Source organism: Mustela lutreola, chromosome 4 (assembly GCF_030435805.1).
Source record: "Mustela lutreola isolate mMusLut2 chromosome 4, mMusLut2.pri, whole genome shotgun sequence".
Lineage (NCBI taxonomy): Eukaryota > Metazoa > Chordata > Mammalia > Carnivora > Mustelidae > Mustela > Mustela lutreola.
This window is the reverse complement of record NC_081293.1, coordinates 134,844,389-134,858,295: the sequence shown is the minus strand read 5'-3', so window position 1 is coordinate 134,858,295 and position 13,907 is coordinate 134,844,389.

Sequence of the window (13,907 nt, the reverse complement as noted above, 5' to 3'; positions counted from 1 at the left end):
TAATACTTTATAACATCTTTTAATATTTTAATACTTTAAAAATCCTGGGGTGCCTGGGTGGCTCAGTGGGTTAAGCCTCTGCTTTCAGCTCAGGTCATGATCTCAGGGTCCTGGGATCGAGCCCCACATCAGGCTCTCTGCTCAACAGGGAGCCTGCTACCCCCTGCCCCCACCTGCCTCTCTGTCTACTTGTGATTTCTCTCTTTGTGTGTCAAATAAATAAATAAAATCTTAAAAAACATCTTTTAGTGATTCCCTTAACATAAATATCTACAAAAACACCTAATTTGTTTTCTTATTTCTTAAAAGAAAAAAAAGGTCCAAATTCTCACAGTAGTTAAATTTGGGTCAACGCTTTTTTCTATTTTGAAATACCCTCCCCACAAATCCTCCAGACTGAAATTTAAGTTTATTTTAGTTGCAGAAGAAAAATTTTGTTGTTCTTTTGTGGCAAAATTCAAAAGCTCATTAAAATCAAGTTATCCTTTTGGTTTTAAAAACATGATTGTTTTTAATGTTGCAATAGTTGGATGATGGGAGGCTCACGGGTGCAGGTATCAGGGTGAGAATAGGCCAGTTCTTGTTCAGGTTTGTTCAAAGGGAAGTCTCCTCTTTGAGCCTTGGTTTCCATCTGTAATATATGTACAATGCCTGCTCTGACTGCTTCATGGAGAAAGAAAAGGGAAATTCCAGGTTTTTGGAGCTGGAATAGCACTGAGAGATCATTCTGTCCTTTTGATGACAAGGCAAAAGTGAGTTGAAAAACTTGAAAAACTTGAAGGTCAAGTTTCTATGTGTTCAAGGAAACACATAGAATTACTATATTTACATTTGGCATTGACAGTACAAAGCTAATATTTTTATTTTTATAACCCTAGTGAGTCTTATGTAAACTCATTATAAGAGTATGAGCCTTGAGGGTCACTTACATTATAATATTTCTGGGATAGAAATAGCCTGCTGATAAGGAAAATGTCTGCTTTTTAAGTGGGATCAATTCCCATCTCCATAAATTGTCCAATAACTGCATTATCAGTTCCTACATCTTGCCTTTTCTGACAATTACACCAAGTTCTTTTTCATAATATTTATAAGCTGAGTCAGCATTTTGTGTCGAAACTTAAAGAAGTGGGAATTAGCAAGATGGGTAAGATGGTTATTCTGGACATAACAACCCCAAATGGGTAAAGGCACTGAGATGAAAAAGAGTGGTGTGTTCATGACATTACATGTAATTTGCTATTGGGCTCATCCTCTTCCATGGAGGCCATTCATCTGTGCTCTCCTTCCCAGAGGTACAAGAAGAATTTGGTGGATGGGCGGGGCAGAGGTATCCTTCATATCTCGCCCTTCTCACATTTAATAGAAGTCCTACTGATTTTACCAATGATCCCAACATGTGCCCCCTTGTGCAATCAATTTTGCCACAGTCTTAGTTCAGGCCATCATCACTTCCACTGAAAGAACTAGTTACTAGACTACAGTTAGCCTCCTAACTAGCTTACTGCCCTCACCCAATTCGTTCTCTGTACTTGGGCTGAGTGATCTTTAAGTGCCTGTTCTGGCCTCAACCTGTGCTTTTGGCTTCTGATCATTCACACTGCTCTAGTTTACTGGCCTTTGCAGAGTCAGTAGCTCATCTTATGATGCCTCCTTACCCTCCTCTTCTCCTCACCTAGCTAATGACGAGTTAACTTTTTTCTCCTTCCATCCCTCTTTCCCTTCCTCCTTCACTTTCTTCACTCCATAAATGTTTATTGAGAATCTTCTATGTGACAGTCAGTGAAGATGCATTAGAGAGCAAAACAGGCAAAAGTTCTGCCTTCACAGAGCTCATATCCATGTGTGTGTTGAGGGTGACAGAAAATAAGTGTAGTACCTAATAAATAATACTGTATGTTAGAAGACAATAAGTGCTGTGGAGAAATATTGAGCTATAAATAGGAGAGAGGGGATGCTGGGAGAGATGTCATTTTAAATAGAGTGGTCAGGGTAGGTCCCACACAGAAGATGACATTTCAGCAAAGAGTCTGATGTCATCAGGAAGAAATCTGGTTATCTGGAGGGAAGAATGTTATTTTTTATTTTTTTTAAATAGATTTTATTAATTTGATAGAGAAAGACAGCCAGAGAGGGAACATAAGCAAGGGAAGTGGGAGAGGGAGAAGCAGGCTTCCTGCCAGGCAGGGAGCCCAATGTGGGGCTCTATCCTAGGATTCTGGGATCATACCTGAGCTGAAGGCAGACACTTAATGACTGAGCCACCTAGGCACCCCAGGATGTTCATTTTTGAGCATATGGATACACAGTTGACCCAACAACATTTGTTAGACATATGATCCTTTCTCTATTAAATTGTCCTTGCAAAAATGTTAAAAATCATCTAGCCATTTTTTGGTGTGATATCTAGGTCTGTGTTCTCTATTCTATTGCACTGATTTTATGTGTTTGATTTCTCTCTTCATCAATACTACACTGTCTTAATGATTAGAGCCATATAGTGAGTCATAAAATTAGTTAATATGATTCTCTCAATTTATTCATCTTTTTCAAAATTGATTTACCTATTCTAGGTTCTTTGTCTTCCCAGGTAAGTTTTAAAATAAGCTTTTCTATATTTAAAAAAAAAAAAGTCTTGCTGCAATTATGAATTCCATTAAATCTCTAGATTAATTTGGGAGAGATTTGACATTAGTGTATTTATTCTTCTAATCCATGAACATTGTTTATTTTTTATTAATTTTTTATTTTTTATAAACATATATTTTTATCCCCAGGGGTACAGGTCTGTGAATCACCACGTTTACACACTTCACAGCACTCACCAAAGCACATACCCTCCCCAATGTCCATAATCCCACCCCCTTCTCCCAAACCCCCTCCCCCCAGCAACCCTCAGTTTGTTTTGTGAGATTAAGAGTCACTTATGGTTTGTCTCCCTCCCAATCCCATCTTGTTTCATTGATTCTTCTCCTACCCACTTAAGCCCCCATGTTGCATCACCACTTCTTCATATCACGGAGATCATATGATAGTTGTCTTTCTCTGCTTGACTTATTTCGCTAAGCATGATACGCTCTAGTTCCATCCATGTTGTCGCAAATGGCAAGATTTCATTTCTTTTGATGGCTGCATAGTATTCCATTGTGTATATATACCACATCTTCTTGATCCATTCATCTGTTGATGGACATCTAGGTTCTTTCCAGAGTTTGGCTATTGTGGACATTGCTGCTATAAACATTCGGGTGCACGTGCCGCTTTGGATCACTACGTTTGTATGTTTAGGGTAAATACCCAATAGTGCAATTGCTGGGTTATAGGGCAGTTCTATTTTCAACATTTTGAGGAACCTCCATGCTGTTTTCCAGAGTGGCTGCACCAGCTTGCATTCCCACCAACAGTGTAGGAGGGTTCCCCTTTCTCCGCATCCTTGCCAGCATCTGACATTTCCTGACTTGTTGATTTTAGCCATTCTGACTGGTGTGAGGTGATACCTCATTGTGGTTTTGATTTGTATTTCCCTGATGCCGAGTGATATGGAGCACTTTTTCATGTGTCTGTTGGCCATCTGGATGTCTTCTTTGCAGAAATGTCTGCTCATGTCCTCTGCCCATTTCTTGATTGGATTATTTGTTCTTTGGGTATTGAGTTTGCTAAGTTCTTTATAGATTCTGGACACTAGTCCTTTATCTGATATGTCGTTTGCAAATATCTTCTCCCATTCTGTCAGTTGTCTTTTGATTTTGTTAACTGTTTCCTTTGCTGTGCAAAAGCTTTTGATCTTGATGAAATCCCAATAGTTCATTTTTGCCCTTGCTTCCCTTGCCTTTTGCGTTGTTCCTAGGAAGATTTTGCTGCGTCTGAGGTCGAAGAAGTTGCTGCCTGTGTTCTCCTCAAGGATTTTGATGGATTCCTTTCGCACATTGAGGTCCTTCATCCATTTTGAGTCTATTTTTGTGTGTGGTGTAAGGAAATGGTCCAATTTCATTTTTATGCATGTGGCTGTCCAATTTTCCCAGCACCATTTATTGAAGAGGCTATCTTTTTTCCATTGGACATTCTTTCCTGCTTTGTCGAAGATTAGTTGACCATAGAGTTGAGGGTCTATTTCTGGGCTCTCTATTCTGTTCCATTGATCTATGTGTCTGTTTTTGTGCCAGTACCATGCTGTCTTGATGATGACAGCTTTGTAATAGAGCTTGAAGTCCGGAATTGTGATGCCACCAACGTTGGCTTTCTTTTTCAATATCCCTTTGGCTATTCGAGGTCTTTTCTGGTTCCATATAAATTTTAGCATTATTTGTTCCATTTCTTTGAAAAAGATGGATGGTACTTTGATAGGAATTGCATTAAATGTGTAGATTGCTTTAGGTAGCATAGATATTTTCACAATATTTATTCTTCCAATCCAGGAGCATGGAACATTTTTCCATTTCTTTGTGTCTTCCACAATTTCTTTCATGAGTACTTTATAGTTTTCTGAGTATAGATTCTGTGCCTCTTTGGTTAGGTTTATTCCTAGGTATCTTATGGTTTTGGGTGCGATTGTAAATGGGATTGACTCCTTAATTTCTTTCTTCTATCTTGTTGTTGGTGTAGAGAAATGCAACTGATTTCTGTGCATTGATTTTATATCCTGACACTTAACTGAATTCCTGTACAAGTTCTAGCAGTTTTGGAGTGGAGTCTTTTGGGTTTTCCACATATAGTATCATATCATCTGCGAAGAGTGATAATTTGACTTCTTCTTTGCCAATTTGGATGCCTTTAATTTCCTTTTGTTGTCTGATTGCTGAGGCTAGGACTTCGAGTACTATGTTGAATAGCAGTGGTGATAATGGACATCCCTGCCGTGTTCCTGACCTTAGCGGAAAAGCTTTCAGTTTTTCTCCATTGAGAATGATATTTGTGGTGGGTTTTTCATAGATGGCTTTGTTGATATTGAGGTATGTGCCCTCTATCCCTACACTTTGAAGAGTTTTGATCAGGAAGGGATGCTGTACTTTGTCAAATGCTTTTTCAGCATCTATTGAGAGTATCATATGGTTCTTGTTCTTTCTTTTATTGATGTGTTGTATCACATTGACTGATTTGCGGATGTTGAACCAACCTTGCATCCCTGGAATAAATCCCACTTGGTCGTGGTGAATAATCTTTTTAATGTACTGTTGAATCCTATTGGCTAGTATTTTGTTGAGTATTTTCGCATCTGTGTTCATCAAGGATATTGGTCTATAGCTCTCTTTTTTGGTGGGATCCTTGTCTGGTTTTGGGATCAAGGTGATGCTGGCCTCATAAAATGAGTTTGGAAGTTTTCCTTCCATTTCTATTTTTTGGAACAGTTTCAGGAGAATAGGAATTAGTTCTTCTTTAAATGTTTGGTAGAATTCCCCCGGGAAGCCATCTGGCCCTGGGCTTTTGTTTGTTTGGAGATTTTTCATGACTGTTTCAATCTCCTTACTGGTTATGGGTCTGTTCAGGCTTTCTATTTCTTCCTGGTTCAGTTGTGGTAGTTTATATGTTTCTAGGAATGCATCCATTTCTTCCAGATTGTCAAATTTGTTGGCGTAGAGTTGCTCATAGTATGTTCTCGTAATAGTTTGTATTTCTTTGGTGTTAGTTGTGATCTCTCCTCTTTCATTCATGATTTTATTTATTTGGGTCCTTTCTCTTTTCTTTTTGATAAGTTGAGCCAGGGGTTTATCAATTTTATTAATTCTTTCAAAGAACCAGCTCCTACTTTCGTTGATTTGTTCTATTGTTTTTTTGGTTTCTATTTCATTGATTTCTGCTCTGATCTTTATGATTTCTCTTCTCCTGCTGGGCTTAGGGTTTCTTTCTTGTTCTTTCTCCAGCTCCGTTAGGTTTAGGGTTAGGTTGTGTACCTGAGACCTTTCTTGTTTCTCGAGAAAGGCTTGTACCGCTATATATTTTCCTCTCAGGACTGCCTTTGTTGTGTCCCACAGATTTTGAACCGTTGTATTTTCATTATCATTTGTTTCCATGATTTTTTTCAATTCTTCTTTAATTTCCCGGTTGACCCATTCATTCTTTAGACGGATGCTGTTTAGTCTCCATGTATTTGGGTTCTTTTCAAACTTCCTTTTGTGGTTGAGTTCTAGCTTTAGAGCATTGTGGTCTGAAAATATGCAGGAAATGATCCCAATCTTTTGATACCAGTTGAGTCCTGATTTAGGACCGAGGATGTGATCTATTCTGGAGAATGTTCCATGTGCACTAGAGAAGAATGTGTATTCTGTTGCTTTGGGATGAAATGTTCTGAATATATCTGTGATGTCCATCTGGTCCAGTGTGTCGTTTAAGGCCTTTATTTCCTTGCTGATCTTTTGCTTGGATGATCTGTCCATTTCAGTGAGGGGAGTGTTAAAGTCCCCTACTATTATTGTATTATTGTTGATGTGTTTCTTTGATTTTGTTATTAATTGGTTTATATAGTTGGCTGCTCCCACGTTGGGGGCATAGATATTTAAAATTGTTAAATCTTCTTGTTGGACAGACCCTTTGAGTATGATATAGTGTCCTTCCTCATCTCTCATTATAGTCTTTGGCTTAAAATCTAATTGATCTGATATAAGGATTGCCACTCCTGCTTTCTTCTGATGTCCATTAGCATGGTAAATTCTTTTCCATCCCCTCACTTTAAATCTGGAGGTGTCTGGGCGGTGTAATTCCGCCTGGGGCAGACACTTGAGAATCACTACAACAGGCCCCTCCCCCAGAAGATTGACAAGAAATCCAGCCGAGACCAAGTTCACCTACCAAGGAGTGCGGTTTCAATACCAAGGAGAGCAGCAGAATTCCAGAGGAGGAGAAAGCCAAGCACGGAACTCATGGCTTTTTCCCTGTGATTTTTTTTTAGTCTTGCAGTTAATTTAATTTTTTCTTTTTCATTTTTTGTTTTTTTTTCTTGCCTTCGGGTAAAATTTTTTTTTTAACTGTTACCTTTTTCTTTTTTAACGATTTTTTACTAGTTTATCTAATATATATATTTTTTCTTTTTTATATTTTTCTTAGGTGTTTTCTTTTTTTAAATTCTTTTTTTTTCTTTTTTCTTTTTTTTTTCTTTCTTCCTTTTTGAACCTCTTTTTATCCCCTTTCTCCCCCCTCATGATTTGGGATCTCTTCTAATTTGGTTAAAGCATATTTTCCTGAAGTTGTTGCCACCCTTTTAGTATTTTAATTGCCCCTACATATACTCTTATCTGGACAAAATGACAAGATGGAAAAATTCAACACAAAAAAAAAGAACAAGAGGCAGTACCGAAGGCTAGGGACCTAATCAATACAGACATTGGTAATACGTCAGATCTAGAGTTCAGAATGACAATTCTCAAGGTTCTAGCCGGGCTCGAAAAAGGCATGGAAGATATTAGAGAAACCCTCTCAAGAGATATAAAAGCCCTTTCTGGAGAAATAAAAGAACTAAAATCTAACCAAGTTGAAATCAAAAAAGCTATTAATGAGGTGCAATCAAAAAATGGAGGCTCTCACCGCTAGGATAAATGAGGCAGAAGAAAGAATTAGCGATATAGAAGACCAAATGACAGAGAATAAAGAAGCTGAGCAAAAGAGGGACAAACAGCTACTGGACCACGAGAGGAGAATTCGAGAGATAAGTGACACCATAAGACGAAACAACATTAGAATAATTGGGATTCCAGAAGAAGAAGAAAGAGAGAGGGGAGCAGAAGGTATACTGGAGAGAATTATTGGGGAGAATTTCCCCAATATGGTAAAGGGAACGAGCATCAAAATTCAGGAGGTTCAGAGAATGCCCCTCAAAATCAATAAGAATAGGGCCACACCCCGTCACCTAATAGTAAAATTTACAAGTCTCAGTGACAAAGAGAAAATCCTGAAAGCAGCCCGGGAAAAGAAGTCTGTAACATACCTTGGTAAAAATATTAGATTGATGCTGACTTATCCACAGAGACCTGGCAGGCCAGAAAGAGCTGGCATCGTATTTTCAGAGCACTAAACGAGAAAAACATGCAGCCAAGAATACTATATCCAGCTAGGCTATCATTGAAAATAGAAGGAGAGATTAAAAGCTTCCAGGACAAACAAAAACTGAAAGAATTTGCAAACACCAAACCAGCTCTACAGGAAATCTTGAAAGGGGTCCTCTAAGCAAAGAGAAAGCCTACAAGTGGTATATCAGAAAGGAACAGAGACCATATACAGTAACAGTCACCTTACAGGCAATACAATGGCACTAAATTCATATCTCTCAATAGTTACCCTGAATGTTAATGGGCTAAATGCCCCTGTCAAAAGACACAGGGTATCAGAATGGATAAAAAAACAAAACCCATCTATATGTTGCCTACAGGAAACTCATTTTAAGCCCGAACATTGTTTTTATATTTCTTTAGATCTGCTTTGGTTTCTTTCATCAGTTTTTTGTAATTTTCAGCATACAGACTCTGTCATGTTTTAGGTTTATACCTACGTATTTTCTTGGAGTTAAAATAAATTAAGTTTGCATGTATTTAATTTACATATGTAAATTACATATATTAAAGTTTTAGTTTCCAGTTGATCATTGCTACTACATAGAATGTACTGATTTTTGCTTTGTTGATGTTGTATCTTGCCATCTTGCTAAAGTTACTAATTAGTTTTAGGACATGTTCTATTTTTTGGATCTTTGGAAATTCCTATATATATAATCACATCATTTTAGAATAAAAGCAATTTTATTTCTTCCTTTATAATGTATATGTCTTTTGTTTCTTTTTCTTGCCTTACTACAAGGCAGTCTGAGTAGTGATAATTGATAGCCTTGCTTTGTTCCTCATCTTAAGGGGAAAGAATTCAGTCTTCTACCATTAAATATGATATTAGCTGTAGGTTCTTTCATGTTCTTTATTGGGTTGCGGAAATTCCCTTCTATTTCCTATTTGCTGAAATATTTTATCAGGAATCAATGGTGGGATTTTTGTCAAATGCCTTTTCTTTTTTTTTTTTTTAATTTTATTTATTTATTTGACAGAGAGAGATCACAAGCAGGCAGAGAGGCAGGCAGAGAGAGAGAAGGAAGCAGGCTCCCCGCTGAGCAGAGAGCCTGATGCGGGGCTCGATCCCAGGACCCTGAGATCATGACCTGAGCCGAAGGCAGAGGCTTTAACCCACTGAGCCACCCAGGCGTCCCTCAAATGCCTTTTCTGCGTCAATTGATATGATCATGTGGTTTTCCTTCTTTGTATTATTAGTACAGATCACACTGATTAATTTTCAAGTATTAAAACTTCAGCCTTACAGTCCCAGTTTAAAATCTACTTGTTCACACTGTATTATACTTTTTACATATTGATAGATTTTATTTGCTAATGTTTTGTTGAGGATTTTTGTGTCTGTGTTTATGAGAAATTAACCTTGGAAAGCCACTTAATACTTCTGAGTTTTAGGTTCACTAGTTCTAAAAATTAATCTCGTTGCCCCTACTTATGCCATAGGGTAATTGTGGAGACAAAACAGATACCAGTGAAACGACAGCATTCTTTAACATGTAGAGTGCTATGTAATAGGTACTTCAATCTTTGCTTTGTCTCCTAAGTTAAAGAGCAAGCCCCATTTTGTAGTAGTCTCTTCAGGTATGATACTCTTTTCTTTTGTACAAAAGCACTCTGGGAATGCCTGTGTGAACTTCTCAACAAACCTAGGTATTGGGGCAGGTCACTAGGATCTTGGAGAACTGGTGTGGAGAGCTTTGGAACTCCTGGGAGCCCAGGAATAATACTCCCAAGTAAGGAGAGGACACAGGGGCCCCGGCTTGGTCTTTGGAATGTGATGTCCCTACCATTGCAGGAAATGTACAAGGAGATAGGAGAAAGGCAAAGATGGATGCCTGCTGTGGTGCTCTGTCAGGCTCTCAACAGGAAGAATACAGACAAATGCCTCACCAGGTGCTGTCTCTCAAACACCTCTAACCTAGTCCCCGTAAACTTGTTTCAAGGCCTTAGTTAGAAGAGACTGTGAGGTTTAAAGAGGCCAGGGTTTGATCTGGTCCCGTGAAAGAGCTCACTGTGGGAGCATGGACAGGATTTGGGGCAGAGATGGGAACTGTTTTCGCCAAAGAAACCTCTACCTTTCTTTTTTCACCAAAATCAAAGCTTTTGTGAAAATCAATACAGACAAATCAAATCCTCTAGGACTTAGACCACTGGAGCGGATGGGACCCTAGTAGCTGCCACGGCATCCCTGGCTAATGCTCCTCTCCTCTACAGGCAGTTTTAAGAAGTGGCAAAATATCTGTTCTATTGGATGGTTGTTTGTCTGTTATTATGATTCTTTCTCCATCTAAAATGATCCTAAATTGGTACTCAGAGATCTGTGCCAATTCCTTTATTAATCCAGATGGGAGGCCTGGTGTAAAATCTCTTCAACACTATCTACAGCATCAGTGGAAATTTAAAATCCAATGTCATTATAAATAAAGATAACCAGTAAAATGATGGAGTAAATTAATTCTAAATCTTGCATAATAAAGTAAAACAAGATACAAATATGGGAAGTTAAGTCCTCCACAAGTATACGTGGGGTATGTCCCTTTCTGGGTGAAAATCAAAGATCAGTGTGCTTCCTAATAATTTTATGATTGCTACTGTTTGAAAAGAATTTTTGTAGCTTCTTTTATAAGTGTTCCTTGGCTAGAAAAGAGAATTATCATGGTTTCATGGAAAACCTAAAGGTTTATATTTAAATAAACCTAAAGATAGGGAGTTTTGAGAAGAGGATTTGCATTTTACCTAACTTCTCTCTACTGTTAGTTGGAATCTATATCTATTTTTAGCTATCTTTCTTTTTTAATCATTCCTATTCTCTTACATCCCCTACTTTTTCATTCAATTTTACTTATTTCTCTTGCACACTGGTAAAATAGGTACAGCTATTTCTCTGTTCCAGACCATTTCTCTGAGAACCCAAGAGGGTTTTAATAGCAGAGGCAGCATGACTGAACTGACTGAACAGAGTTTGATAGAAGAGATGTTTCCAGATTCACTTCATATGAGAATGTCAATTCACATGGCCATTCAACTAAGAAATCTTTTGTTAAAAACTTTAAATACAAAAGCAACTTGGTTATTTTCTAGTTGTAATGGGTAGTATGGATTCTTCAGTACCAAATGGGTATGGAGGGCTATATACCCTGATGTTCCTATACTCCTTTGCAAAGCAATGCTCTGTTGGAAGAGATAATTGTTTAAGGGAACCACGTAAGTCAGAGGGAACCCTTGGGATATCAGATCCACCACTACATTCTCAGGAGACGTGAGGGGGTCTGACAACTTACTAAGTGCAGATTGAGTAATCGAGTCAGTGTGAGCACTAAATTTCTTCTGCACTTTTCTTTGGAACTATAGAAAATGTGGTAGAATGTACAAACACGGTTTTTAAAATACAAGTAAACTGGAAAGAGCTCAGAGAACAACAATTAAAAAAATTATAAAGGGTTTGTACAAGTCATTCTCTGGAAAATAGGTGCAGAGCAATGGGTATGTTCACTTAGAGTAAAATAAAAAAATGGAAATGAGACATAATAACAGCCTATAAACACAAACATACAAAGATGTTAAATACGAGAGATTCCAATTACTCTCATTAGTCATCAATGAGCTTAAGCTTTAGGAGAGTCGTAAAATGTAAGATCTTTGAAAACAATTATCTTCTAAAGACTCAAAGACAGAAATAATAATTCCTGCAGTTCTCCAATCAAATCAGCAAAATTAGAAGTTACACATTTAGGGTTGGATATCTTCATCATTTAGGTTTATGGCTCAAGCCTAAACCTTTTGGATAAATAGGCATTGTGTTGACAAAAATTACAATTTGGAGGAAGGAGAAATACAAACTCATCACCATGGGGATGATTTGAAATCTTAGAGGCACAAGGAGTAGGACACAAGCCAAGCATACTGACATATTAATACAAACTAATCAAAAGTAAGGTTGAGAAACAAGAGGGAACTAAACAGCATGGAAATCATTATGATAGTGAGTATTCCTGTAAAGAACGAGAGAAGTTTATTCACCGCAGAGAAGAAAAGTCATTAAGGCAGTTAAAAGTTACAGATGCAAAAAATCTTAGACCTTTGCAAGAGTTCTCAAGCCCCGTGATGGCTGTGACAACCGTGCTGAGAAAGCAGCGTTAATGATCTGCAGGAGTCTAGACGGTAGGGAAAGTCAAGAAGGATGAATAAACCACAGTGTACTGCTGAAACGAATCCTAGAAGCTGAGCAGAAAGTGGGTCAAAAAATTGATCTTGACAGATGTGTCAATCAGATTGAAAGTCTCTAAACAAGCGCAAAATGGAGCCATAAGAAAATCACAGAAGAAAAGCTAAAAATCAGAAGGTTTTGAAAACCCTACAGGATGCTATAGAAAGGAAAGGATATTAATACACACCATTACAAAGGACGAATCTGTAGGGCTGACCAAAATTACAAAGAAAATCTCTCTGGAGTGATAATGGTAAAAAGGGACACAAAGATTCGAGGATATGGGCTCAGGATATATAGTCAGGGGACTTCGAGTAAGCTCACCACATGCAGGGAATTAAAGAGAGGGTGGCTGACAGAAAAGAATAAAACGTTATTAGGGAATGTGTCTCTTTGTGCCAAGTGCTATCTTCTGAATCCAAACAAGTGGGTGAGTGAAGGGAAGATTTGCAGTTGGATGAAGAGCCTTTAAAAGGTACATGCCTGAATCACAGAAATCAGACACTGGCAAACGCCTGTTGGGTGACGGAGTTCACCTTCTATCTCAGTGCACTGTCGCTCCCGGCAGGCGGCTGGCAAATGCTGTGTCCAGTCGGGTTCCAGGCTAGCAGAGCTGAGTCTTGTGCACAGCAGGCAACCTTTCAATTACTATATAAAAAACGGGACGTTAATACTCATGTATTAACCATTTTGACAGATAGAATAGAAGTTTAGGCCCTTTGGAATAATAGTACAGAGTCTCTGAGGAGAATGCTCAGGGAGACAGCATACACTCACTGTAACTGAAGTGAAAACAAATAAAAGGCCAGGAACAGAGGAAGATACCTGAGGGAAGAACTAGGGGACTTCATAGGTGCCTTAGTGAAACTATGAAGGCCAGGTAGATGTTTAGTAGAGTGGAAACCACTCCATCAACACTGACAAGTGACTTGAATGAAAGATTCACCCTTAAACAAAATAAAATCTAATTTGGAATACTGATGAGTTCTCTAATAGCTGGTCCATGCATATTTACTATTGTTAAAGAGGATGTATCATGATAGAGTGTTGATTTAAAATGATGGTGGAGTGGGTGAGATCATGATGTGTATTTGAGGAATTTTTTTTAGAAACCACTCCCCCTGGCCCTCCCGCTCTCCCCCACCCTCAGGTACGAAATAGAACCTCTTTTATTTAGCACAGGGAGAACTCAGAGGGAAATGGTTATGGCAGTGCTTGGAGCAAACCTAGGGCAGCAAACAGAGTCGGCATTCCCAGCCTGTTATGTAACCAGGACAGAATTTTTCTGAAAAGGTTAGGAAGAAGCAAACATCCTTATGAATGCTATTAATAGATAAACCCTGCTTCAAGGGAACTTGGAGCAACTACATTTTCAACGACTGAGCAAACCCACCAAAAATCACAAGACCCTGGCATAAGAAAGAAAATCAGCAGAATTCAGAGGAAACGAGAATTCAGATCTTAGAAATGGGTGCTTTTGTTGTCTTTTTAACTAAGTCAGTTGCCTAGTGCTACAAATGAATATGTGAACAGGACAAACTGATTATAGAAGTCAAAATTCTATTATGCAGAGGCGCAAAAGCTTAAGAATCAATGGGTGACATTCCAGGTCATCCTGTGACACACTTCGACTAAATCCACAATCTTGCTGGTGGGAGGAT